Here is a 25115-nt window from a genome sequence, read left to right as displayed (position 1 = left end):
TGCACCCCTCCTCATGATTTCCTTGTGGCCTATAGTTGGCATAGGTTGTCTTGAGTCACTGTTGCTATTTTAGGCCTCCCTTTAGCTTTTCTTAGCCTTTTCTAGTTTTTTACTAGTCTTTTCCTAGTTTTCTAGATTCGACAATTTCTATATAACCACCTCCCTTTGGGATTAGAGGTTTGGTTGATCATGTATTAATATTTTTCATTAATTTAATACATTTTTTTTATGGAGAAAATTATCTCTCTCCTCTCTTGAGTATCATGACATTACTTGTGTTTAATTTAACTAGAATTCTAGATCTATCGAAGTTTCTGCAGGAATTCTACATGGTATCAGAGCTAGTTCGAATCTAGTGGATTGTACATGGTTTTATTTGTAGGTATAGATAATCAGAAGGTGCAACAAGTAGTAATGGATCATCTCTCTCATCCCACAGAACTCATTCTAAATCCTTTCAATTACTTCGAATGGAAGACAGAGATCACTCTGCTCCTTCGAAGCAAAGGGCTTTACAGGGTAACAATGGGAACATAGATTGAATCAACTTCTGTAGCGAAGAAGATAAAGTATTTCAATAAATTAGATAAATCAATTGGGCTGATATGCCTATCAATTTCCATATAACTCCTCTTTCATGTCAGCGAAGCCACTACTCTCTATGTGGTCTAAACCACATTAGAAGGGCTATTCGACAAGCAGGATGAAATGAGAGTGCATCAACTGGAGAATGAACTCATATCCCTCAGTCCAACTCATTTAAGAAACCTGCAAGAATACTTCACCAAGTTTAAATCCCTCCTCATTGAACTTGATGCATGTGGAGTCAAGAAAGAGGAAGATCAACTCATCCTTTCAATTCTTTCGAAATTAGGCCCTAAATATTTCGTATTTGTATCTTCGTTTCAAGCATCTAAATTGACTCAAGAAAAATGGAAAATGCCTCCATTGAATGAATTCATTGCAGCATTGACTCAAGAGCAAGCTAAGTTAGTCCAAATGAGTTCTATCAAGCATTCAAAGAAGCAAGCACTTGAGACTACTGATGCTCTAAAGAGTAGTGGAAGAGACAAGCAAAAAGGGAAGGGTAAATTTAATGAATCGAAGAAGGAAAGACCCGTACAATCTTTAGAGAGATATTATTTTCCTAAGGGTAAGAAGAAGAAGGAAATAACACTTTGTAGCTACTGTTCCAAATTTTTTCATCCCGAAGAAAATTGCATGAGGAAAACAATCAATGAGATGGCTAAGAAATTGCAGCAGCGCAATCTCACTGTGCCCGAGAATGCAAAGAAGAAGGATGATAACAGAACGGGAGATGGGAGAGGGAGAGCACGAGATGGTCATGATTTAATGGCTGTCACATCCACTCCATCAGCTTGGATCCTTGATTCAGGTGCATCAAACCATATGGTTGCATCAAAAGATGAATTTTCCTCCATCGAAGAAAGCACCAGATCCCCAATTTACTTGGGAGATGCCACACCCGCAAAGGTCTGCGGAGAAGGAATTGTAGACCTTGAAGGGGGCTGCTTCACAAATGTGCTTCTTATTCCCTCACTATCTGAAAATATTATCTTGATATATCAGATCACTCATTTTGGCTCTATAAGGAAGGTGGAGTTCACTCTGGACTCCGCAGTGATTACTAACATTTCCACAGGTTCACAGCTTGCACATGGAATTGAAGATCACGGTTCTCGTTTGTATTTCTTCTCCTACTTTGTTCCTAAATCTATTAGAACTATATTTCTATCACAATCTAATGATATTAACAGGGTATGGCATGAAATATTTGGTGACCTAAACTATAAGTACTTGCATCAACTTAGCAAGGGAAACATGGTAGAAGGATTGCCCGCTATTAAATTCATAAGTGGTGTATGTCAAGGATGCATCCTTGGCAAGCATCCGGAGCAAAAATTTGACAAAGGGAAGGCACAAAGAGCTTTTTCACCTCTTGTGCTGATTCAGAGTGACATCACAGGCCCATTCCTGTAGCCTTCAATCTGTAAGGCTCGATATGTACTGACCTTCATAGATGATTTCTCTTGCTTTACTTGGGTTTTTTTTTCTGACATTAAAATCGGAAGTATTTGAATGCCTTATAGAATTTAAAGCACTTGCTGAGAATGAGTCTAGGTGTAAGATTAAGATACTTTGTACTAATAATGGGGGGAAGTATGTCAACAAAGATGTGAACAAACTTTGTATTGATGTAGGTATATAGCTACAACACACCGTGCCATATACACCACAGTAGAATGGTGTCGCGAAGAGGAAAAACCAGTCATTAAAAGAGATGGCCAATTGTATGGTAAAATCCAAATCATTAGCTCCTAAGCTATGGGATGAAGCTATTAATTTTGAAACTTTGTATTGATGTAGGTATATAGCTACAACACACAGTGCCATATACACCACAGCAGAATGGTGTCGCGAAGAGGAAAAACCAGTCATTAAAAGAGATGGCCAATTGTATGGTAAAATCCAAATCATTAGCTCCTAAGCTATGGGATGAAGCTATTAATTGTGAAACATACATTCAGAACCACATTCCTTGCAAAGCACTCAAAGGCACCACTCCATTTGAATGTTGGACCAGTAAGAAACTGAAAGTGTCGCACTTTCGCATTTTTGGTTCACGAGCATGGGCTCACATTCCGACAGATAAGAGGAAGGCTTTGGAGGCTCAAATTGTTGAATGTATCTTTGTTGGATATCATGACAATGTCAAAGGATATATATTGCTGGACTCTCACACTAAAAAGTTCCTTGTAGCTCGAAGTGTGAAGTTTGAAGAAGAATCACTACAAGATTTTTCAACAAACCCTGTTGAGGAACCGCTTGTTGTCACTGATGAGGAGGAGTCTGAAAATTATTCGAGAACTTCAGAGCAGCCATCAGAGAAGCTTCTTGGGTTTGGCTTAGAGGATTAGGATCAGGTCATGGCTGCTCCAACCCATCTTCCGACTTGGGCAGAGAAAACCATGCAAGATGCGGGTGAACTAGTTAGTGATCCTGCGGATGCGAGAAGGACTAGATCACAGTTTTTTGGGGCTCCTCAAGCCTTGGCTACCACCAAACCATTGCTTCCCATACATTGGTATATGACACTTGGTTCAGGTCCACAGTCACACTCTGAGACTGCTGGAAAGCCGCTTTGGGAGGCTTCCATAGATGAAGAGTACTCCGCTCTCATGGAAAACAATACATGGGACTTGGTTACACTTCCGAAAGGAAGAAAGCTTGTTCGATGCTTATGGATCTATCGAAAAAATATTGCTGCAGATTGTGAGAACAACAAGTACAAATCTCAACTTGTTGCAAAAGGATACTCACAGGTACATGGCATAGACTACACAGAGACATTTGTACTTGTTGTAAAAATGGACTCCATTCGACTAGTTTTAGCCATTGCTACTTCTCGCAGATGGGAAGTTCATCACATGGATGTGAAGAGTGCATTTATTCATGGAGATATCAAGGAGGAGATATATATGGAGTAGGAATAGGGATACATTCATAACTCTTCCCTCGTTTGTAGATTAAATAAATCTTTGTATGGCCTAAAACAGGCTCCCTGAGCCTGGTATGCAAAGATGGATTCTTTCCTGCTTTCCATTGGATTCATTTGATGAAAATATGATCTGAATGTTTATTTGATGCAACATGATGATTCCCTTTTTCTGATAGTAATTTATGTATATGATTTACTGATGACAAGGAACCTTACCTCATCTATTGATTCGGAAAAATTAGCATCGATTTTCCATGATAGATTTGGGACTGTTGCACTACTTTCTTGGTCTTGAAGTTTCTCAGTCTAATTCAGGGATAGAGATGGCACAGTCTAAGTACGCATCAGATCTACTTGTCTTCTTTCAGATGCCATAATGAAAGCCAGAAACATCTCCCTTTCTTTCGGGGATCAGGTTTGAGGATGCGGGTACTACACCTTTGGTGGACAGTACATTGTATCAACAATTGGTTGGGATTTTGTTGTATCTTGCTCACACCCGACCTAATATATATTTTATAGTATGAGTTTTTTCCTGATATATGCAGGAGCCCTACGAGATTCACTGGAAAGTTGCAAAGATAATCCTTAGATATGTGAAAGGTACTTCCAGTTTTGGTATCTTTTATGCTGTAGATTGCCCACTTTCACTGATTGGGTACACAGATTCTGATTGGGCTGGTGATGGTACAGACTGCAAGTTCACCTCTTGTTATGTTTTCAGCTTTGGTTAGGGCATTTTTTCTGGTCTAGCAAGAAGCAATCCACAATTTCTTTATCTACAACTGAGGTAGAGTATAAAGGTGCAGTGAATGCAGCTACATAGGTTGTTTGGTTGCACGGGCTTCTCTCCGAGTTTGGTATTTAGTATCCACTTCCGACTGTCATATTTTGTGACAATAAGGGGCCCATTTAGATACCGATTGATCCAGTTCAGAGGCAGAGGACCAAGAACATCAAGATTCACATGCATTACATCCGTGAGTTGATCCATGACCGAGTCATATCACTGCAGTACTGCCCCACTGAGCAGCAAGTTGCAGACATCTTCACCAAGTCTTTCACTAAAAATAAATTTTTAGAATTGAGAGCTATGCTTGGAGTGGTGGAGACAGCTGAGTAGGCCTTTCTGGCCACTTAGCCCTTTTTTCCTCTTTTCGGGGGATTTTTCCCATGAGGTTTTCCCTCTTTCTTCATTTTATGAGGATCTTTTATTTATTGTACCTGAGTACCTAACATGGCATCTTGGCCAGGACTCATTTTAGATAAGTGAGTTAGGATGAAGGGGGGATGTTGGAATATAATACTAACATCTACATTTATTTTTTAGCCTAAGTATCCTTGACTTAACCACATGCACTAAAAATCATGTTCACACTTGGTTTTTGGTAAACTAGCTCGATGGACCAACTTTCCCTTGTTTTTTGCCTTTAAAGGCTTAATATTATGGAAATATTGGTCCAGCCACTTTCCTAAACCATTTAGACATCTAAATGCATGTTCACACCTAACCACACCTCATCCACTTGAGTTATTTGAGGATTGGTGTCCCACATGAAGATTCCCCCTTAAATCAAGGGATTTGGTCCCCCAGACCATTTTAGCATGTTTTAAAGTTTCCTTCCTTGGGAAATGCGCCCCTCCTCATGATTTCCTCATGGATGATAGTTGGCATAGGTTGTCTTGAGTCATTGCTGCTATTTTAGGCCTCCCTTTAGCTTTTCTTAGCCTTTTCTAGTATTTTAATAGTTTTTTCCTAGTTTTCTAGATTCGTTAATTTCTATATAACCACCTCCCTTTGGGATTAGAGGTTTGGTTTCTCATGTATTACTATTGTTCATTAATTTAATACATTGATTTTATGGAGAAAATTCTTTCTCTCCTCTCTTGAATATCATCAAATTACTTTTGTTTAATTTAACTAGAATTCTAGATCTATTGGAGTTTTTGCAGGAATTCTACAACCTCTACAGATAATTTTGAATGGTAAGTGTAAATGTAAAATGGAGATGGAAATGGTGTAGAGACACTAGGTTATGTTAGGTGGTTTAATATTTCTAGCCTTTTTTCTCACCTTTTTATGTTTAAAAAGAACACATGCGGGGTGTCCAGATGTCCCCCATTTTGGGAGGGGTGTTGGGCGCGGGATCCCCCAAGGGAAGTTTTGGGAATTAGAGCCCATATTTTGGTCAAAAATTGTAAACTTTGATTTAAATAATCTTCATTTTGTGGGTGCAGAGTGCGTATCTTGTAAAAGAGTCATAGGGTTGTCTGCCCTCAATTTTGTTAATGTAATGTCGGCTATAGAGATCTACCCATGGTCCGCGGACCATGGGATTGTATAAATAGAGCGAGGCTCTAAGTAGTTAAGGCATCTAATGATCAGGAGAAGGATGAAGAGTTGAGTCATATTTGTGGAGTAAAGTCTAGTTTTGGGTCATAGAGTAGGAGAAGGCTCTGAAATTGAGTGCGTAGAGGCCTAGTGGTCCGCAACTAAGTGCACAGACCCCTGTAGCTGAGTGCGTAGGGTGAGTTGAGTCTGTAACAATTGGAAGTATTAATAAAGAGAAGTTTCATATCAATTATGTGTATTTATTTCCTGTTTTATGCATTGAATATATTGGGTATAAATTGCACTTCTACTGTTTATATGATGCACGAATATATATGACTGTGTTGATTAAGTGAATGTGAGATAGAATATCTGTTTTCATGAAGTTAACTAACATCTGTAAGAAGATAAGTAAGATTTGCAGGGTAATTTGGGGAAATAGCGCAGGTCACTGCCATAGCAGCGCGAAAGCATATCAGCCCATAGTTAAGGCTGCATGAAAGAAGATTATAATAGATCGCAAGGGTATTGAAGGTTAGAACAGTGCGTGAAGTAACCTGTGCGAAGGTAGGCACAGTTGGACTAAATCGACACCATAGACATCTCAAGGGTGTAGAAACTTGGTTCCAACATCCCCCCATACTGCTTCGGGTGAGACTTTAGTCCGCACTACATGGGATGATGCCGAAAGATCCAGTAGTGTAGGGATTTGTTTGGCTAAATAACTCCGAACCTAGGTCAAGCCCCCTCAAGCCAACAAATGGTTCTATTGCCAGGATCAGAATCTGCATAGAGATGTCTAATGTTGTATCATTGGAATCCAACTAAGAATGAAATTGAAGGCTGGTTGGATAGAAGAATTCACGAGTTCACAGCACTGGACAATAGGAACCCGCAACTGTCAAAAGAAGAGTGGTTGGGCTGCTACCTGTACATGAAGATCCATGAAATCTTCTTTGCATCCTTCCCTACTGAGATATACAAGTGGATCGCGAAGCTATCAGATAGCCAAGGAAGGTGGAAACTTGATAGTCCTATTGTGTGGACCCCAGAGTTAGTGCGAAGGTTGGAAGCATCAGAGAATAAGATCACACTTGCCATTGATCATTGGCTTGATCATATTATAGGAGGATTCATTACTGAGTTTGTGATTGACACCTCAGATAGCTACAATGAGACAGAGTGATTCTTTCTCAAAGGACTGCAAAGTAAGTACGTAAATTCTTTGAATACTTGGATTAAAATGCTATTGTACAAAAAGAGCGTTATGAGTTACCTGGGTGTTCAAGGCTACGAGAAGTGGAAAAGCTTATAGGAATGAAGGAAATAAGGGACCAAAAACTAGCCCCTTGATTTCATCTCCATGAGGGGATGAGGAAGAGATCGCGAGGTCTCACCGCGAAGTGCAATCCATCTGATAAGGCAAAGAATTCTATGAATACCACCTCCACCCACACTGCCACCATCACCTCCATCTTCACCCGTACCACCTCCACCACCACCGCAATTCAATATGGCAAGCACAGTGAAGTTTCCTGTGTTCAAAGGTTTTGGGGAATGAGGATGTGGACCAATTCTGATTCTTGTTAAGGGCTATATGGGAAGCGCAAGGAGTTATAGATGAAAATATAAAGAAAGTGACATTGGTTAGTGCCCTGTAGGACCGCACACTAACCTGGTATATTAAGCACTCCAATGATAATCCAAATCCAGGATCATGGATATCCAGGCAGCGCTAAATAGAGAATTTAGCAGGCTGAATTCTTAAGCACAGTCGATCATTAGATTCAAAGAGATCACGATGCTACCAAGTGAGACTCCTAGGGATCTAGATGAGAGGTTGAAATGTATGACTTGCGAAGCTAATATGAATCTGACGGATGGACAACATCACAAGTGGTTTGTAGCTTTGCTAATGTCACATTTAAGGAGTGCGTTATTGCAGCAGAAGATAACGACTCAGGTGAAGTCCTTAGAGATTTCTATGAGGCTACATGAGACCTTGATGTGCAATCCTAACTTATGAGTTCAACAGATCCACACACAGCTGAAGAATTTATGCCTTGAGATGCAGAGTCTGAAACAGAACAAGACAGCTCGACCAGAAGTGCACGAAGGGGTATGGTGCGTAAAATGCAAGGGTCAGGGTCATGACAAGGAACACTGCCCAGTTTTCACAAATTACCTTGTAGGAGGAGGATCGATGCCCTTAAGACTAGAAGCACAAGAAGGACCTAGCATGGCACCTACTTTGTGGTGCGTGATTTGTCAAATAGCAGGAAAACATGCCACAGACAATTGTCACTTGTTACAGAAGTATACGCAAAATTCGCAATAGTTGTTCTATAACTTTTTTAGGTCAGTGGGACACGATGAGCGCACTTGTAGAAGTTATGATTTAATGACGGATAGAACTCCCACCTATAGAGTTCAGGCCTAAACGTGACCCCTTGACCAAAATGTAGGAATGGCATGAACAAGATTTCAAAGGTGCGAACGAGGCTAAGGCAGAGGAGGACCTGGAAGAGTTCACGGACAATTGATATGCTACAGTTGTGGAGGGCCAGGACATTATGCCCATGATTACATGAATCCAATGTTCCCGTTGTGTTTGTATTGCACCTTGTTTGATCATGAGACAGAAGATTGTCCTATACTGATAGCTAGGATACGCGACAAAGGAGCGCTACCACCTCCCTCGACTCAGAAGCTGCAGATGATGAGGTATGAGCCACAAGAGGAAGATCTGAATGTGAAAATTGTGCTCCAAAGTGGAATTGCAATGGGAGATGACAAAGGAAAACAACCAAAAGATGGTACTTGGGTTCACAAAGCTTTGGCGAAAGAAGTAGAGTTTGATTTGGAGGGGACTCGAGACACCTTCATGGAAGCCAAGAAGAGCTTCGTTGATGCCTCCACTTTAGGAAGCAAAGATAAACCGGAGCTGGAGATGGACCCATCTATGTTCACAACGTTCCTGGAAACATGTATGAAGCTACTATGTGACAGTAGTATGGTGAAAGGGTTACAGGAATCATTAACAGATGTGCTAGGACTACACTAGGAGAACCACGTGTAGTCAGGAAGATCGAAAAACATAAGATAAGAATGGGAAGAGAGATGAGACTAACCATGCAGATCAGAGAATATGAGATGGATCAAGTCATCCTAGATTTAGGATCAGATGTGAATTTTTTGCTGAAATAGACATGGGAGCGAATGGGGCGACCTACACTATAGTGGTCTCCAATTTAGCTAAGGATGGCAAACTAGCAGAAAATAATACCCATGGGACGATTACAGGGAATAACTACGGATATTGATGGAGCAAGTGTGCTGGAAGACTTTGAAGTGATAAAGATTGTTGATGACAGAAATCCATACCCTGCGCTCTTAGGAATTGATTGGGCCGCTGAAATGAATGGTGTGATCAATCTGAGAAAGCAAAAAATGATTTTTGAAAAGAAATCACTATGCATAATTGTACCCCTAGACCCTGTTGAAGGATCGCGCTATACGGAGCCGGTGTACGACTATGAAAGTGATGATGATTTGGACTACATCTATAAGATAACAGTGTGAAACCAGGACTAGGTGAATCCCATCGTGGATGGACAGATTGCATGGGAGCGCGAAAGCTCCTGTACTTCGGATTTGGATGAGGAAACATAGCGATGTTAGAATCGGTTACATGAGGTAACTACACTGAATTGTAATATGATGACAAGGTTGCTATGCTGCATATCGACAGAAGTAAGAGACCTACCTACTTATGATGGTCTAAGTGAGGTAGATACCTTCTTGAAGAAATTTGAAAGGGAGGTGCCAAAAAAGCAACGCTTCCAGGCCTTGGACTGGGTACTGCGCACTACGCCTGTGAGATGGTGGGGTACGCACAAAGGGAGCTTTGAAAATTGGTGCGAATGTAGGGGAATGATGTGCACACAATTTGGGAAGCCTAGGGTGCAACTAACATATAATTACAATGGGTAGGATGATCCAGGCATGCATTTGGCCAGGAGGATGCAGGCCTATGGAAAAGAGCCCCAACTTGCGCGGATGCACATGTACTCCGCGCTGAAAGACCTGGCCAATAAGAATGTGTTGGGGGGGGGGGAGCTCACAGATGGCTCTTAATGTTGGGAAGACATTATGTAGGAAGAGCAATGTGTTGAACAAACTATGCAATGCATAGTGAAGTGATTGGGACCTGCGCGTACCTGTAGTATTATGGGCTTATAGGATGACATGCAAGAAACTGACGTGACAGACACCTTTTAGGCTTGTCTATGGAGTGGAAGCTATAATGCCTATGGAATACATTGTGCCTAGTCTGTGCATAGTAGTGTTCACAGTTATGAAGGATCGCGGAGCCCTGGAGGAGAGGCTCACATAATCGGAGGAGGTTAAGGAAGGACAATTTTTGGCTGGATTTCACCAGCAGGTTGAAAAGAAGTGCGAAAAGGCCTGGCATGATCAACATATTAAGCTACACACCTTTAAGGTGAATGATTTGGTGTTTTTTATATGATAGTAAGTTCGATAAATTCCTAGGGAAGCTTAGAATGCATTGGTTAGGACCGTATGTTATTAAGGAGATCACAGATGGTGGCGCGGTGCAGTTGGTAAAGTTAAATGGAGAACTCTTCCGAGGAAAAGTAAATGGTAGTCATTTGAAGACATACACAGGGGGATCGACCATCTGACTAGCGAACAGAAGCATAGTATTAGCGCTCCAGGTAGCTGAAAGGAGGTGCGGGACTATAAACTACTCTGCCCGGGGACTGCATGTTTTCAGGACTACGCATAGTAGCAATGTGTCTCAGGGTCCGCGATAGTGCAAGGGTAGCTGTGCTGCCACATGGGTTGGCTGGAAAGTAACAGTTACAATCACTATTCATGATGTGATGCTTGGTTTGAGACCAAATGTAGCGGGCGACAGGTAGTTAAGGTGAACTTTATGGGCTAGGTTCTTGAAAATATGCCGCCAATTGAGCATTAATGAACCGAATGTGGGGGGAAGAGTCGAATTAAAATTCAAAAGGAACTATAAATTACAAAGGGATGTTTAGAAAATAACACTTGGAAGTTTGAGGACTAAGTTGTTGCATGCACAGACACTCATGAACCCAGACTTGTTCGATCTTTTGAAGGCAAATTCGTTGCTTGAGAAATTACCTGAGATGTTGAGAGACTTGTGGAATCGCACTATGGCAGCATCTGAAGAAGCCATGGATACTGGAGTAATGACCACTGAGGAAGCCATGTAGGCCATTACGGAAGTAGAAGCCCTTGAAAGTGTTGGGATAGTCACAGAAATCCCTAAATCATTGCGCATGCTGAGACCCAAGAAAGACAAGCAAACTATGGTACTAGTGTGTGTATCCCCTAGGAATCCATTAAGGACTAAGCTTACCATGGAAGAAAATGGGAAGGCTATCAATTTGGAGGCTAATGAGGAGGAAGAATTTGAAGAAATCCTGGTAGAGGAGGAGGATGTAGAAATGGAGGTTGAAACCCAAGGTGCGGACCCTCTTAGCAGGCTGCCCGCATATGTTCCTCCACGGAAGGGTAAAGCAAAGGTGCCCAAATATATAGATGAGAGAAAGAGCTCTCTGCAGACTCTGCTACTCCTTCATGACATTATTTTTGAAGGAGTGCACTTTGAATGAGTGCCCGTGGTAAAGTTTGAGGATTGGGATCTTGCGGACCATGAGAAGTTCCCACATCTCGCGACCGCACAACTCATGCACTAGAAGAAAGACACGGTGGTCGGAATCATAGAATTGGAGGCATGTAAATGGCTATGAGGAGTTGAGAAAGTAGGGTTTCTAAACTTTCTTTGGGTGCCGCATTACCATCACACCCCAGTGACCATTTTTGTCATCAGGCAATTTCTCTTCTTGGTGCATGATGGGTGCTTGTGGCTGTAGGAGCCTATCCCCATCACAAACAATTTGATTCATAGAATTACCCAGCTTCCTTGTAAAGGGGAGTACCCAGCAAACATCTTAGAGGGAAAGAGCGATGATTTGGCCATCACGGAGGCCATGGAGAAGAAGATTTTGTGGAGAAGAAGAAGAGAGGGTACGCCATTTCCAGCATCAACAACCCTGCAGTTAAAGTCACGACGCAGATATTGGAAGGGAAGGTTATGCGAAAGTGTCGTGTGGATGAGGTGCCCATGTTGGTGGTTGTACTAGCAGCGCAATGCACAGAAGGGGTCCAGTTCAACTGGGAAAATCCTTATGCGGAGAGTTCCTTGAGAACTGTCGCGAGGCATGGGAGAAGGGAAAATTTTTTCACTATGAGAAATCATTTGAGGATCTCACTACCCTGCAGGAGGACTTGAACATACAACACCTAGAGATAGAGGCATGCGAGCTATAGCAAAAATATGACGAAGTAAAAGGGATTGCACAGACAGTTTCCCTTACACAGAGGCTCATGAGGATGAAGCAGGTGAAAGCACTCAAGGAACACGTAGATGCTGCTCACCGTAAGGAAGTAATTTTGAAGGTACGCTTACAGTCGTGGATTGATGAGGCATATATCATTACAGCCTCCATTGAAGCAAAGCTCATGCAACTGCAAGCAACACATGAAAAGGTACAGGGCAGTAGTTCAGCCATAATGGTCTTTGAACAACATGTCGGGGAAGTACAACAGGCAGCCGCTAAGTGCACTATCGATCTTGTAGTGATCTGGACAAAATTGGGAGGTCTTCATGCAAAGATCTCTGCAATGACAAAGTGACTCAAGGGCGAGTCACAATGTTTGTGTTGGGGGTCCGTTGGGTGCGGGATCCCCCAAGGGAAGTTTTGGGGCTTAGAGCCCAGATTTTGGTCAAAAAACTTAAACTTTGATGTAAAGACTCCACATTTTGTGGGCACAGAGCACGTAGCTTGTAAAAGAGTCATAGGGTTTTCTGCCCTCAATTTTGTTAATGTAATGTCGGCTGTAGAGATCTACCGATGGATTATATAAATAGAGGAAGGCTCTAAGTAGTTAAGGCATCTAATGATCAGGAGAAGGATGAAGAGTTGAGTCATATATGTGGAGTAAAGTCTAGTTTTTGGTCGTAGAGTAGGAGAAGGCTTTGTAGCTGAGTGCGCAGAGGCCTAGTAGTTTGCAGTTGAGTGCACGGACCCCTGCAGCTGAGTGTGCAGGGCAAGTCAAGTCTGTAACAGTTGGAAGTATTAATAAAGAGAAGTTTCATATCAATTATGTGTATTTATTTCCTATTTTATGCATTAAATATATTGGGTATAAATTGCACTTCTATTGTTTATATGATGCGCGAATATATATGACTGTGTTGATTAAGTGAATGCGAGATAGAATATCTGTTTTCACGAAGTTAACTAACATCTATAAGAAGATAAGTAAGATTCGTGGTGTAATTTGGGGAAATAGTGCAGGTCACTGCCATAGTAGTGTGAAAGCATCTTAGTCCTTTGTTGAGGCTGCGCGAAAGATGATTATAATAGATCGCGAGGGTATTGAAGCTTAGACCAATGCGCGAAGTAACTTGTATGAAGGTAGGCACAATTGGACTAAATCGACACCACAGACATCTCAAGGGTGCGGAAACTTGGTTCCAGCATCCCCCCATACTGCTTCGGGTGAGACTTCAGTCCGTGTTCCGCAGGCTGATGCCAAAAGGGCCAGTAGTGTAGGGATTTGTTTGGCTAAATAACTCCAAACCTGGGTCAGGCCCCTCAAGCCAACAAGGGGGCACCCACAAGCCCAACTTTTTTGGAAGTGTCCTTGCACACCAACAAAACATTGCACTGTGCATTTCATGTATTTTTTGCAAAAGAGAGGATGCAACGAAATGTTTTTCTAGGTGGCCCTAAGGCCTGTGGTCCTAAGGATGCAAGGAGCATGTCCCCAACCTTGGGAGTATGTCCCTGTGTAACACTGGATATTTCCACAGAAAGCTAATAATGGAGACTTGGGGAGCTAGACTCTTTGTCATAACTATTTTCATTTGTCCCTAATTGTCCATGTGTGCTAAAGGACAATACGTTTCTAAGAAATTGGGAGGTTATAAATTGTTAAACTTAGCTTGAAACCATGCCCAAAAAGTCTTGGAAGATTGGCATCTGTGCTTTGGTTTAACCACTCCACCCATTTTTCAATAAATTAAGATAAGTTTGGTATTGAATATAGGAATTTAAACTCCACTATTTCAATGTTTGTTTTAAGACTAATTTATTTGAAATTTGACAGACTCCTACATTTTCGTTAAGAAATGCATCAAATACTACCACAACTAACAAAGAGTGCATCATGGAGAAAAGAGAGCCACAATAATATAATTATAAGAATACAAGGAAATTCATGTGTACTTATTAAGCTAGAAATGATAGAATGTGTGTCTACCCCACGAGGAAGGGATTCAAAACCTTTATGGTAAAAACTAAATTTGGATTTAACAAGGATGGTTAGTTTTTGTGTTTAATAAGCCTTCTCATGAACTAAGTGGGGATGGTTTCTTATAAAAAGTAGCCTTACACTGATATTTCCACATAAATCTAATAGGGGAGAGCAGAATTTTGTTCTATAACTATTTGCAACCATCCCTAATCATCTAAGTGTCTTGAGGGAGAGTGTCTTCTTTAAGAAATGCATCAAATACTACCACAACTAACAAAGAGTACATCATGGAGCAAAGAGAGCCACAATAATCTAATGACAAGAATACAAGGAAATTCTTGTGTATTTATTAAGCCAAAAATGCTAGAATATGAGTCTACCCCACGAGGAAGGGATTCAAAATATTTATGATAAAAACTGAATTTGGATTTAACAAGGATGGTCAGTTTTCGTGTTTAAAAAACCTTCTCATGAAATAAGTGGGGATGGTTTCTCATGAAAAGTAGCCATACACTGTTAATTCCACAAAAAGTCAATAGGGTAGACTAGAATTATGTTTTATAACTATTTGTAACTGTCCCTAATTGTCATTGTCTACGTATCTTGAGGGAGAGTGTAATCTAAAAAATTGTGGCGGTAAAAAATTATTAACCTCAGCCTAAAATCATGCTTAAAAATACTTTTACAGATTGGCATCTACACTTTGGTTTAATCACGTGATATATTGCTAAAAAAATTAATATAACAATGTGAACTTTGTTAATTCAGTGCTTCTTTTCAGCTTAATTCAAGTAAAATTTGACAAAGTCCTGCATTTTTTTAGAAACGCACCATATGCTATTTTGTTAGTACATCATGGAACAAAGTGAGCTACAACCATATAATGATAACAAGACAAGGAAATTACTAATACTATCCTAGTTAACCCCGAAGTGCTAGCATAGGAGTATGTGCCCTAATAGGAAGGGATTCAAAATCTTTATGGAAAACAATGAATTTTCCCTTAAAACATGAATCTTTCTGGTTGTCTTTTCAACCTCATTAAAAAATGAAATGGGTCTCTATGAGGATATTTCTTTTACTATGCCAACCTCATTAAAAAATGAAATGGGTCTTTATGAGGATAGTTCTTTTACTATGTCAACCTTGTTAAAAAATGAAATAGGTATCCATGAGCAGAGTTATTTTACTTGAGTCAAGCTTGGTAAAAAATGAAACAAGGTGTCATGAGCATGGATCTTTTCCTGTGTCAAGCTCTTTAAAAAATGAAACAAATCCCCTTTCAATTCGAGTCTTTGATTTAATCTCGTAAAATCCCAGTCGACTCTTTCACTTTATCTCGTGAGTCAACCTTCATTCCATCCACCTGTTAGTAACCAGTAGTCTACTTAGGTGAATGAAATGAAGCTTGGGGGGCATGTACCTGAATTGAGTCATTATGCTGGGGGTATGCAAACTTATCTCAAGCATAGTTTATCTTTTTTTCAAGCTTGTGTAAAAATGAAACCAAATCCAAGCATAGTTTGTTTCTGTTTGAAACTTGTGTAAAAATTAAACCACATCCAACCATAGTTTTTCTCATGTTTCAAGCTTGTGAAAAAATGAAACCATCTTCAGAGTATACTCAAGCATAGTTTCCTGTATTTCAAGCTTGAGTGAAAATGAAACCATTCCCATTTTACATCTCGTGATTGTCATTTTTATCAGCCTGTTTTGCCAGATGAGCCTTGGTTTTTTCATTCCATTGTCACCATCTCTTTAGTTGATCATATGATTTCACGTGGTTGTTTTACCCTTGCCTGAGGAACATCTATGATGAGTGGTATTATTGGCCATCCTCTTTACCTTTACAAGTTTTGAGAAGTTCCATCATTACTAGAACCAGTTGCTATCCTTTTATACCACTCATTCCTTGAGGAGGATTCATTTTTCATCTCTTTTTTGACACTCGAAAAATGAAAAGATTATCGAGCACTTGTCATTTCAAACTCGTAAAAGTAAATGAAATTACATCTACTCAGTATAAGTTTAATCCTTTTCTAAACTGAGATATATTATTTACAAAAAAGGAACACCTTAGCGAACATGGATAGGAGGTTCTCTCGAATATTGTTTTCTACCTTTTTGGATTCGAGAGACAAATTACGTAAAGGGACCTCATGGAGTTTTCTATTTCATCTCTTTTTCAAAATCTCTAAATACGAAAAAGATACCGAGTTATTCTTTTGTCAGGATCGTTAAAATTTTACGACGAAAGACTCATCATCATGATGAGACCAAGTTTGTCCTTCCTAGGACTCATAAAACTTACTAGGATGAATTCATCTGAAGGGTGAACTTATACGATAAGCATATGGTATCCTATTCAAGATTGTGTTAAAATGAAGAGGTACTCACTAGAAATAGTGGGGGAAAAAGTGAAATTGAAACATCTCTTGTATAGGCAGCATGTAACTCTTGAACATGACACTCATAGATTTCTCGTGTCGGGTTTGGGACATCCTCACTTAATCACTTTTCCTTCTGGGTTTGGGTAATCCATTTTGCCTCTCATTTGATTATTCCACTTCATCATTATGACCCTTGGTCCTATGTTGAGTAAAATGTTGCCACACTCTGGAGTCATGTCGCCAATATGTTCAAGAGAAGTCCTATTTGTAGTTCATTACCTATACATTATCTAACCCATTGCTACCCCCTTGGATCCTACTCATTCCATTCCACTTTATTCCTTGTTTTGTGTCAATGATGAGGGAATCATTGTGACCCTCCTTCGACAATTCACTTCCTATTGACTTCAGCTCATTATCCAGGAAGATGACTTAGAAACTCCCTTTCAGTACCTTATAGTTTGCATGCCTTAATGGAAATTTCTTCACATCCAACGATAGGTTTTCACTATTAGCCTTTGATCTGGTGATTCCACAAGTGTTCAACTTCAACTTCATTATCACATTCACGGATTGTATTATTGTACCTTGAGATCCATTGTCATTATGGGTGGTTCCTCTCATGCCTGTTAACAGTCCACATCAATAGCCGGTAATTAGGTGGTTTTCTAGCATGTTCAACTACGACACATCCATTCGCATGTTAGAAATCATACTCTGATCGGGTTGGGATGGAGTGCAAGACCCTGAGTTTTTTTTGATATGACTCAGGCTACGTGGAGTTATTCATGATTGTACACATGTTTTTGCTATACGGATGGTTGTGACCATACCGTGGGACTTTACATTTATGATGATCCTTCTATATCGAATGGCTGCATCCATGCCTTGGATCTTAGATTATAGATGATCCTTCTATATTGGATGGCAACACCCATGCTATGGATCCTTTCATATAGTCCTTACTATCTGGATGGCTGTGCCCATACCATGGATTCATGTTTTGAAATCAAATATGTATATGTATATGCATCCTTGATTTGCAAGTCTCCTGACAGTGTGTGTCCTCATCCTTGGAAAATCTCGTAAAGCATCTTAGCCATCACTCCTCGTTCTGCCTTCATGCTTTAGGGGGCATCTATAGCATAATATTTTGTCACATCTCTTGCACTTCCCTGTGACATACCCTGAAGTGCTCGAAACATGACCATTATGCAGTGTACTCATTCATATATGCAGTTCAGATCCTTCCTTAGACACTGATGGGAAAACTCCTTAAGCTTCCCTTGAAGGAAATAGCTCTTAAAACCTAATTTGAGAACCATCTCTCTTATGAGGATTAAAACAATGATGATCACATGTTGTACTATGCCAGACCCACGATGGCATGGCTCTGTTTTCTTGTATACCTACGATGATCCAAAAAAGGAAAATTTTCCAAACAAGATGAGAAGCTTTGTGATATAGAAGCTTCCAAAGCAGTGAGTTGGAGGTTGTTCAGCATAAATGAGGTCGAATTCTCCCAACTTGACCTGTTAGTATTATCCCTATGAGCTACCTCATTAAGATGAGGATCTACTCCTATCTTTGGAGATATCCTTACTCCCTTTCCCAACCTATATATTCATATTCTCCCATTCCCAAATGGTTGGTTGGGCAAGTTAGAGGTTGGTTGGTCTATGCCTATTTGCACCCTTATGCTAAGATTGTGCCTATATGGTACTCATTTGACTTGGATAAGGAGTGCTTAGAGAGCTTAGCTTGGACTTGGATATTCATTCAAGGAGAACCTATTAACATCAAGGCTTGGTTGTGTGCTTACCCTTATTTTCTATTAATATACAACTGCTGGTTCATTTTCCCTAAATATGTATGCTCATGTATCATTTATCTTAACATTTCTTGATCAATTAAGTAGGTTTCTTTGGGATATTCTATTTGTATTTTCATGCCTTGTTGTGTCTTGATCCCTTGTGCAGGTTCATAAATGAGTCCGTGATGCAAGTGATTCAAGATCTTCAACAAAGGAGATCGAGATAGCATCAGAATGAGGTAGGTCATCTTCTTCGTCTCTCTTTTCAATTGAAATTTAGGAAAGTGTCTAGTAGATTGTCATTTGGTTTCTAGACCCACTCATTGGGCTAGAGGGATCCTCTCTCTTTGCAGAGAGGATTTACCTAGACAATAGCAAGCAAAGCCATTTCTTGTTTGAAAAGCCTCAATTACCTTGAGCTTAAGAGGGGATGGTTCCTCAAGAAAAGTAGCCTTACATTGATATTTCCATAGAAAACCAATAGCAGAGAGTTGTACTGTCTGCCATAAATATTTGCAATTGTCCCTATTCATCCAAGTTTCCTGAAGGGGAGTACCTTTCTATGAAATTGGGGTGGTAAGAAAATAGTTAAACTCAACTTCAAATCATGCCCCAAGTGTCTTTCCATATGGGTGCTTGTGCTTTGGTTTAACCACTTCACCTATTTCTTAATAAATTAGATGACTTCAGTCTTGAATATAGCAAATTGAACCTCAATATTTCCGTGTTCTATTTAAGGTAAAGACAATAAAATTTGAAAGTGTCCTACATTTGTTTTAGAATACATCGTGGAATAAAGAGATCTACAACAATCTAAAGGAAAGAATACAAGTATTTCACCATCTTAATTAAGCCAGCAATTCTAGCATAGGATTTTATGCCCCAGTAGGAAGAAATTCAAAATCATTATTGAATAAACTAAATTTGACTTTAACAAGTAAAGCTAGTTCTGTTTGAAAATGATTCAATTCCCCTCACCTAAGAGGGGATGTTACCATTGGAAACAGTAACCTTACATATTGTTGCATATCTGGTTGGTTAAATACATTGTAACATACTAAACGTGTGCATGCTTATTGTCTAACACAATTACTCACTCTAAATAGAAACAATATCTTTTCTATGTGATACTTGTCTTCTACAACATAACTACTATGACTCCCATAAATTAACTTATTTCACCTTCAGATTGAGTGTAATCTCTCTTGTACTTGGAAATCATTAAAATAAAACTTATATCCAACGTGATTCCTTGCGATACCCCCAAAGACTGATCTCCTAGTCCAAATTTAGAAGGCATCTTTCTGAGTTGACAGTGGCAAGATCCATGATTTTCCCAAAGTTAGCACCCTGTGAGCCTTGCTCTACTTCTTAGAGCCATAGAATGAGAACTAATACACTACTTCTTAGAGTAGCTAAGTGGGAACACATCCTCTTCTGATTGAACCATAGAGAGGGATGTGGAACTACTCAATTCGAATTGAAAATAAATAAGTGGGAACTTGAACTCAATCACTAAGGATAGGATGAATCAAGATAGATTTCATGAATCACACTAGCCTTCTTAGAAGCTTAGAAAGGTTGAAATCATTCAGTTTCCATAAGGATGGAACATAACCATAGAGATTGGAACTAGCTCACTAGCCTTCATAGAGCCATAGTGTGTGGTTTCACTATAGAATACGATACAAACAAATAAGACAAGAATGCATGCATAGATTCTGGTAAAGAAAGAAAAGCATAGAATCATAGATAAAGAGGAAAGTTTTATGTCTAATCCCCAACTAAAGGGAGGCACCATATAGAGTAGAAGGTTTGGAATTGGAAGGGAAGGGAGGATACCAGGTACCAGGTACTATATTGTACTATATATGTCACTCTATATGAATTATATTCATTCTAATATAATATCTATTTGGAATGGTACCAAGTATAGTGCCAGGCACAAACAAGAAATAATTGGAAGGGAAGAGATCAAACGATCTAATGACGAAGTAAAATTTGGTAATACTACTTCAAGCAAGTAGGAGAATGGTCTTAATGGTCCCAATGTCCATTGCAAGACAAAGAAGATGTGCTCAAAGGTTAAATTCTTGGTTTGGGCACCTTAGCTCAAAGGAGTACACATCAAAACAATGTATGATCTTAAGGAAGAATGATAGTCAACCTTGAGAAGCATTCCAACCAAATTGAGGTTTTCAATTACTATATTTGGAGAGGAGGACATGTGTTATGTGCACCCTATTGAAAAATTAAACAATCCTGGTTTAAAGGGATCACTCCTCATAAAGATAATATTGGAGAGAGAAGAAGAAAGAAACAATCTCAATATTTTGATATAGGAGACAATCAAGAAGGCAGTGAGTTGGAAACAAAACTTATTAATCTAAAGAATCAAATGATAAATATGTCTCTAAACATGTTGTAGAAGACCATAAGCATGGCAAGGTAAACAATAACATAACCTCATGGATGAATTTTGAGACTTGATTTCTAAATAAGAAGAATTTGAATGAGAAGAAAATAAAAGGTGGGAAAAGGGGAACACTATAAATGTCCAAAAACCCATCAGAAAGAAAGCGAAGAGTGACTTCAAGCCTTATGTAGTTGATATTTTAACCCTTAAATTTAATCAATGGTTACAACAACTTGATGTTTATTTAAGTGTGCATGTAATTAGTGAAGAGAAAATAATCTCTTTCACTTGGTTGAATTTAGAAGGCCATGCATTAACCTAGTGGGAAAGTTATGTTACCACTTGAATAATTGAGCAGGAACCACTAGTAACTCCATGGGAAACATTAAAGAATCTCATTATGTGGCAGTTCTATCCTAGTGGATATGAGTAAAAAAAAAAGATAAAATGGAATCTCTTTCAATAGAGACAAGGAAAAACCATGCAAGAGTCCACCATTGAGTTTCAAAAATGGGTCATTCAATTGGTTATATCTCCCAATAACAATAATTTTTTAAGACAATATTTGGGAGGACTACATAGTTATATCCAAAGACAATTGATGTTTTGAAAACAAAGGTACATTGATGAAGCCAGTGTAAAATCAATTGGTGTTTTGATATCAGTGTCCCCTAGTAACCAAACTAAGTTAATGGGACTGGAATATCACTGGTAGACTTCAAAGGGAAAAGAAAAGAAAATAAACAAGCAAGCCCAAATGATGCCCAGAAAGAAAGTTGTAGAGAACTCTTCAAGTCTAAATGAAACCTACAAAGATAGCCATAGAGATTTCCAAATGGTTAAGGGGATGAAGAAAAAAAAGGTCAAAAACCCAACTCCTGAGGAAAAATAATCTTGTAAATCTGTGATGTGTATTGTGACCTTGAGTTTGTTATGATCTAGGGGTTCTTAGAGCACAGAGGGAGACTGTACTTATGTTAAAGAACCATGAAGAACCTAAGGAAAAGAGGTATGTCAGTGACCAACTGCTTGTTGCATCTTGTGCTTAAATGGGGCCGAAGATGTGGATCATCTATTGTTGCATTGCAACTACTCAAGAAAGGTTTTTTGTGAACTTTTTAAACCCTTGGGAAGAAAATGGGTTATGCCTCCCTTTTTCCAAATTATGGCCAATGGGATGTCAAAGTTTGGTGGAATATGCCCCCCACATTTTATATGGGTTATTTGGAATGAACGAAATCGAACAATGGGACGAGAAATTTGAGGAAAACACTTTGGAGAGAAGGACTAATATTCTAATAAACAAAAATGTGAGCATCATGTTGGAAAAGGAGAAGGATGATAAACCTTAAAGCCTTTAGGGTTTTGGGTTTCCCTATCCTTCCAACTACCTTAAGATAATTTAGGGGATGGGTTATGGCTAAAGCATTAGACCTCATTGTTTGAAACATTCAAGTGGGAATATGAGAAATTCACCCCCTACTATTAAGACTTATTCCCATACTATAATGACTACTCATTATGAACCTAGTGTAGAGGAGTAGAGCTTTGGCTTGAGGTTGATTTTCATGGTTACTTGGTTCATGGCTAGTGAGGCACTATGCGCTTTCATGGTTGATTTCTCAAGTAATTACTCTTGTGATCATCCTAGTTGTTAAATATTTATTTACTTTGATGGTTCCTCTCTCTTGTATTGGTTAGGTGTCCTCATAGTCTATCAAGGCTAAAACATAGTTTGGAAGCCTTATGATCCGAATGGAAAATGGCATCAACCCATGGTACTCATTCACCCATATTATTCATCAACCCATGGAATTTACCTATGGTATTCTAAATGGCATCCGCCCGTGGTATTGTAAAATCCACCCATGGTATTCATTCAGCCATGGAATTGACCCGTGGTATTGTAACTAGAAAAATACTATAAGTAACAAGTCACATTTTGTAAAAGGACAGATTGTCTGCCACAATGTGGCCTTTACAGTTCAGAGGCATGTAGCGACCACATCTCTTCTCAGAGATAAGCTACCATCGCCCTAGCTGGTTTATTTTCATTACTATTTTAAATAAAAGTTTCTTTGTGGTTTTGTTTATTGGGCATTCTCCTATTTTTCTTCTGGCAATTCATGTTTTCAGATCTTGGGGGTCTCCTCCCAAGATCCATTTCAATCTTTTAGATCTTGGGGGTCTCCCCCCAAGATCTGGATCAGTGGTATCAGAGCAAGTTACGATTCCATGGGAATGAGGGTTTCATGCATATTTCAGTCTCAATTTTTTGCAGGAAATTTTTTGGGCGGCGACATTGCAGATCAAATATGAAACATTTGGTACAAAATTTACAAAAACAAATACCAGATCTGGATTCCTCTCGAAAAATCACCCAATTTCAAAAAACAAATGGGTTGAATCGGAGTTTGGATGTGGGAGATATGGTTGATTTAAAATCAGTTATTTTATCAGATTTTTTTGTGACGGTGGAACTGTTGCAGTGCGAATCTAAGATCTCAGAGTGTCCAGATAAGGATTTCCAATTCATGGGAAGATGCAAAATGATCCTTCTACTTCCAAAAACAGGTTATAATAAATATTCTGAGTTATATTGGCCGAGTTATGTCCATTTTAATTATAGAGCAGCATTCAGAGTGGGTTTCCATTGGAGATGTGCCCTCCCACCCCACTTTAGTAGGCACCTGCTTCACATTCATCAGCTTCAACATAACATCATTCGGCTTGGGTTATTTGGAGATGTGCCCTCCCACCCCAGGCTATGTAGGCACCTGCTACTTCATCAGCAACCAACATCATGGTTATGGGTCAACCACATAAAATCCTTGTCATCGAAGTCCATTTGCTAGGCCGCACACTATTAGAATCACAGTTGGTCACAAGCATTACAGGGTATCTCTATCCTTGGATCTTCGTTTATCAGGGTTTTGGGTTAACCACTTAAAACTCTTATCTTCAGTGGCTCTTCATATTCAACAAAGGCTTCGCAGGAGGAAACTTTACGCAATGGGGACCATTGCTTCGTAAGGAGGGAGGAATGATCCGAATGGAAAATGGCATCAACCCATGGTACTAATCCACCCATATTATTCATCGACCCATGGAATTTACCCATGGTATTGTAAATGGCATCCGCCCGTGGTATTGTAAAATCCACCCATGGTATTCATTCAACCATGGAATTGACCCGTGGTATTGTAACTGGAAAAATACTATAAGTAACAAGTCACATTTTGTAAAAGGACAGATTGACTGCCACAATGTAGCCTTTACAGTTCAGAGGCATCTAGCGACCACATCTCTTCTCAGAGATAAGCTACCATCGCCCTAGCTAGTTTATTTTCATTACTATTTTAAATAAAAGTTTCTTTGTGGTTTTGTTTATTGGGCACTCTCCTATTTTTCTTCTCGAAATTCAAGTTTTCACATCTTGGGGCCTTTCCCCCAAGATCCATTTCAATCTTTCAGATCTTGGGGGTCTCTACCCCAAGATCCATTTCAATCTTTTAGATCTTGGGGGCCTCCTCCCAAGATCCGGATCACCTTAGTTGATTAATGCCCTAGTTTGATACCTCATCCTTATAAAAACCTAATCTATGATAACCATTTTGTTGTTCTTGGAGTTGTTCTTTCTAGACTTCACTCTCCTTCCTTGAGTAACCTCAAACCCTAGCCCTAGGGTTGCTTTGACTCCATTTTCCCTAACCCTAGATTAGAGTGAGGCACTAGTCTTACCATAAATTTGATCCTTTTCACAAAGCGCAAAGTCTCATCCTAGGTAACAATTTATCTAGGGTTTTACCCTAAACCATAAAAAAACCTTTAAATATTATAAAACCCTATATATACATATATATATCTGTTGGTTGACTGAAAACAAAATGTTGGTATGACATGATATAAGTGTTGGTGTGATTTTGATAGATACTATTTCATTTATGATGTATAAAAACACTTGTTAAGGGAATAATATTATTACCATGGGATTATACAATTACATATTGTTGCACATATGTTTGGTTAAATACATTGTGACATAATCTAAATGTGTACATGCTTATTGTTTGACACAAGTAATCACTCTAAATAAAAGAAATCTCTTTTCTATGTGATACTAGTGTTACATAGTATTTTGTGACACCTCCTACACTTCCCCGTGACATACCTCGAAGTGCCCGAAACATGACCATTATGCAGTGTACTCATTCAGATATGTAGTTCAGATCCTCCCTAAGACATTGATTGGAAAATTCCTT

This window comes from Pinus tabuliformis, chromosome 1_2 (genome assembly GCF_031772625.1).
Source record: "Pinus tabuliformis cultivar Carrire ecotype Pingquan chromosome 1_2, CPIR1, whole genome shotgun sequence".
NCBI lineage: Eukaryota > Viridiplantae > Streptophyta > Pinopsida > Pinales > Pinaceae > Pinus > Pinus tabuliformis.
The sequence above is the reverse complement of the archived record's forward strand: the minus strand, read 5'-3'. Positions refer to the sequence as shown.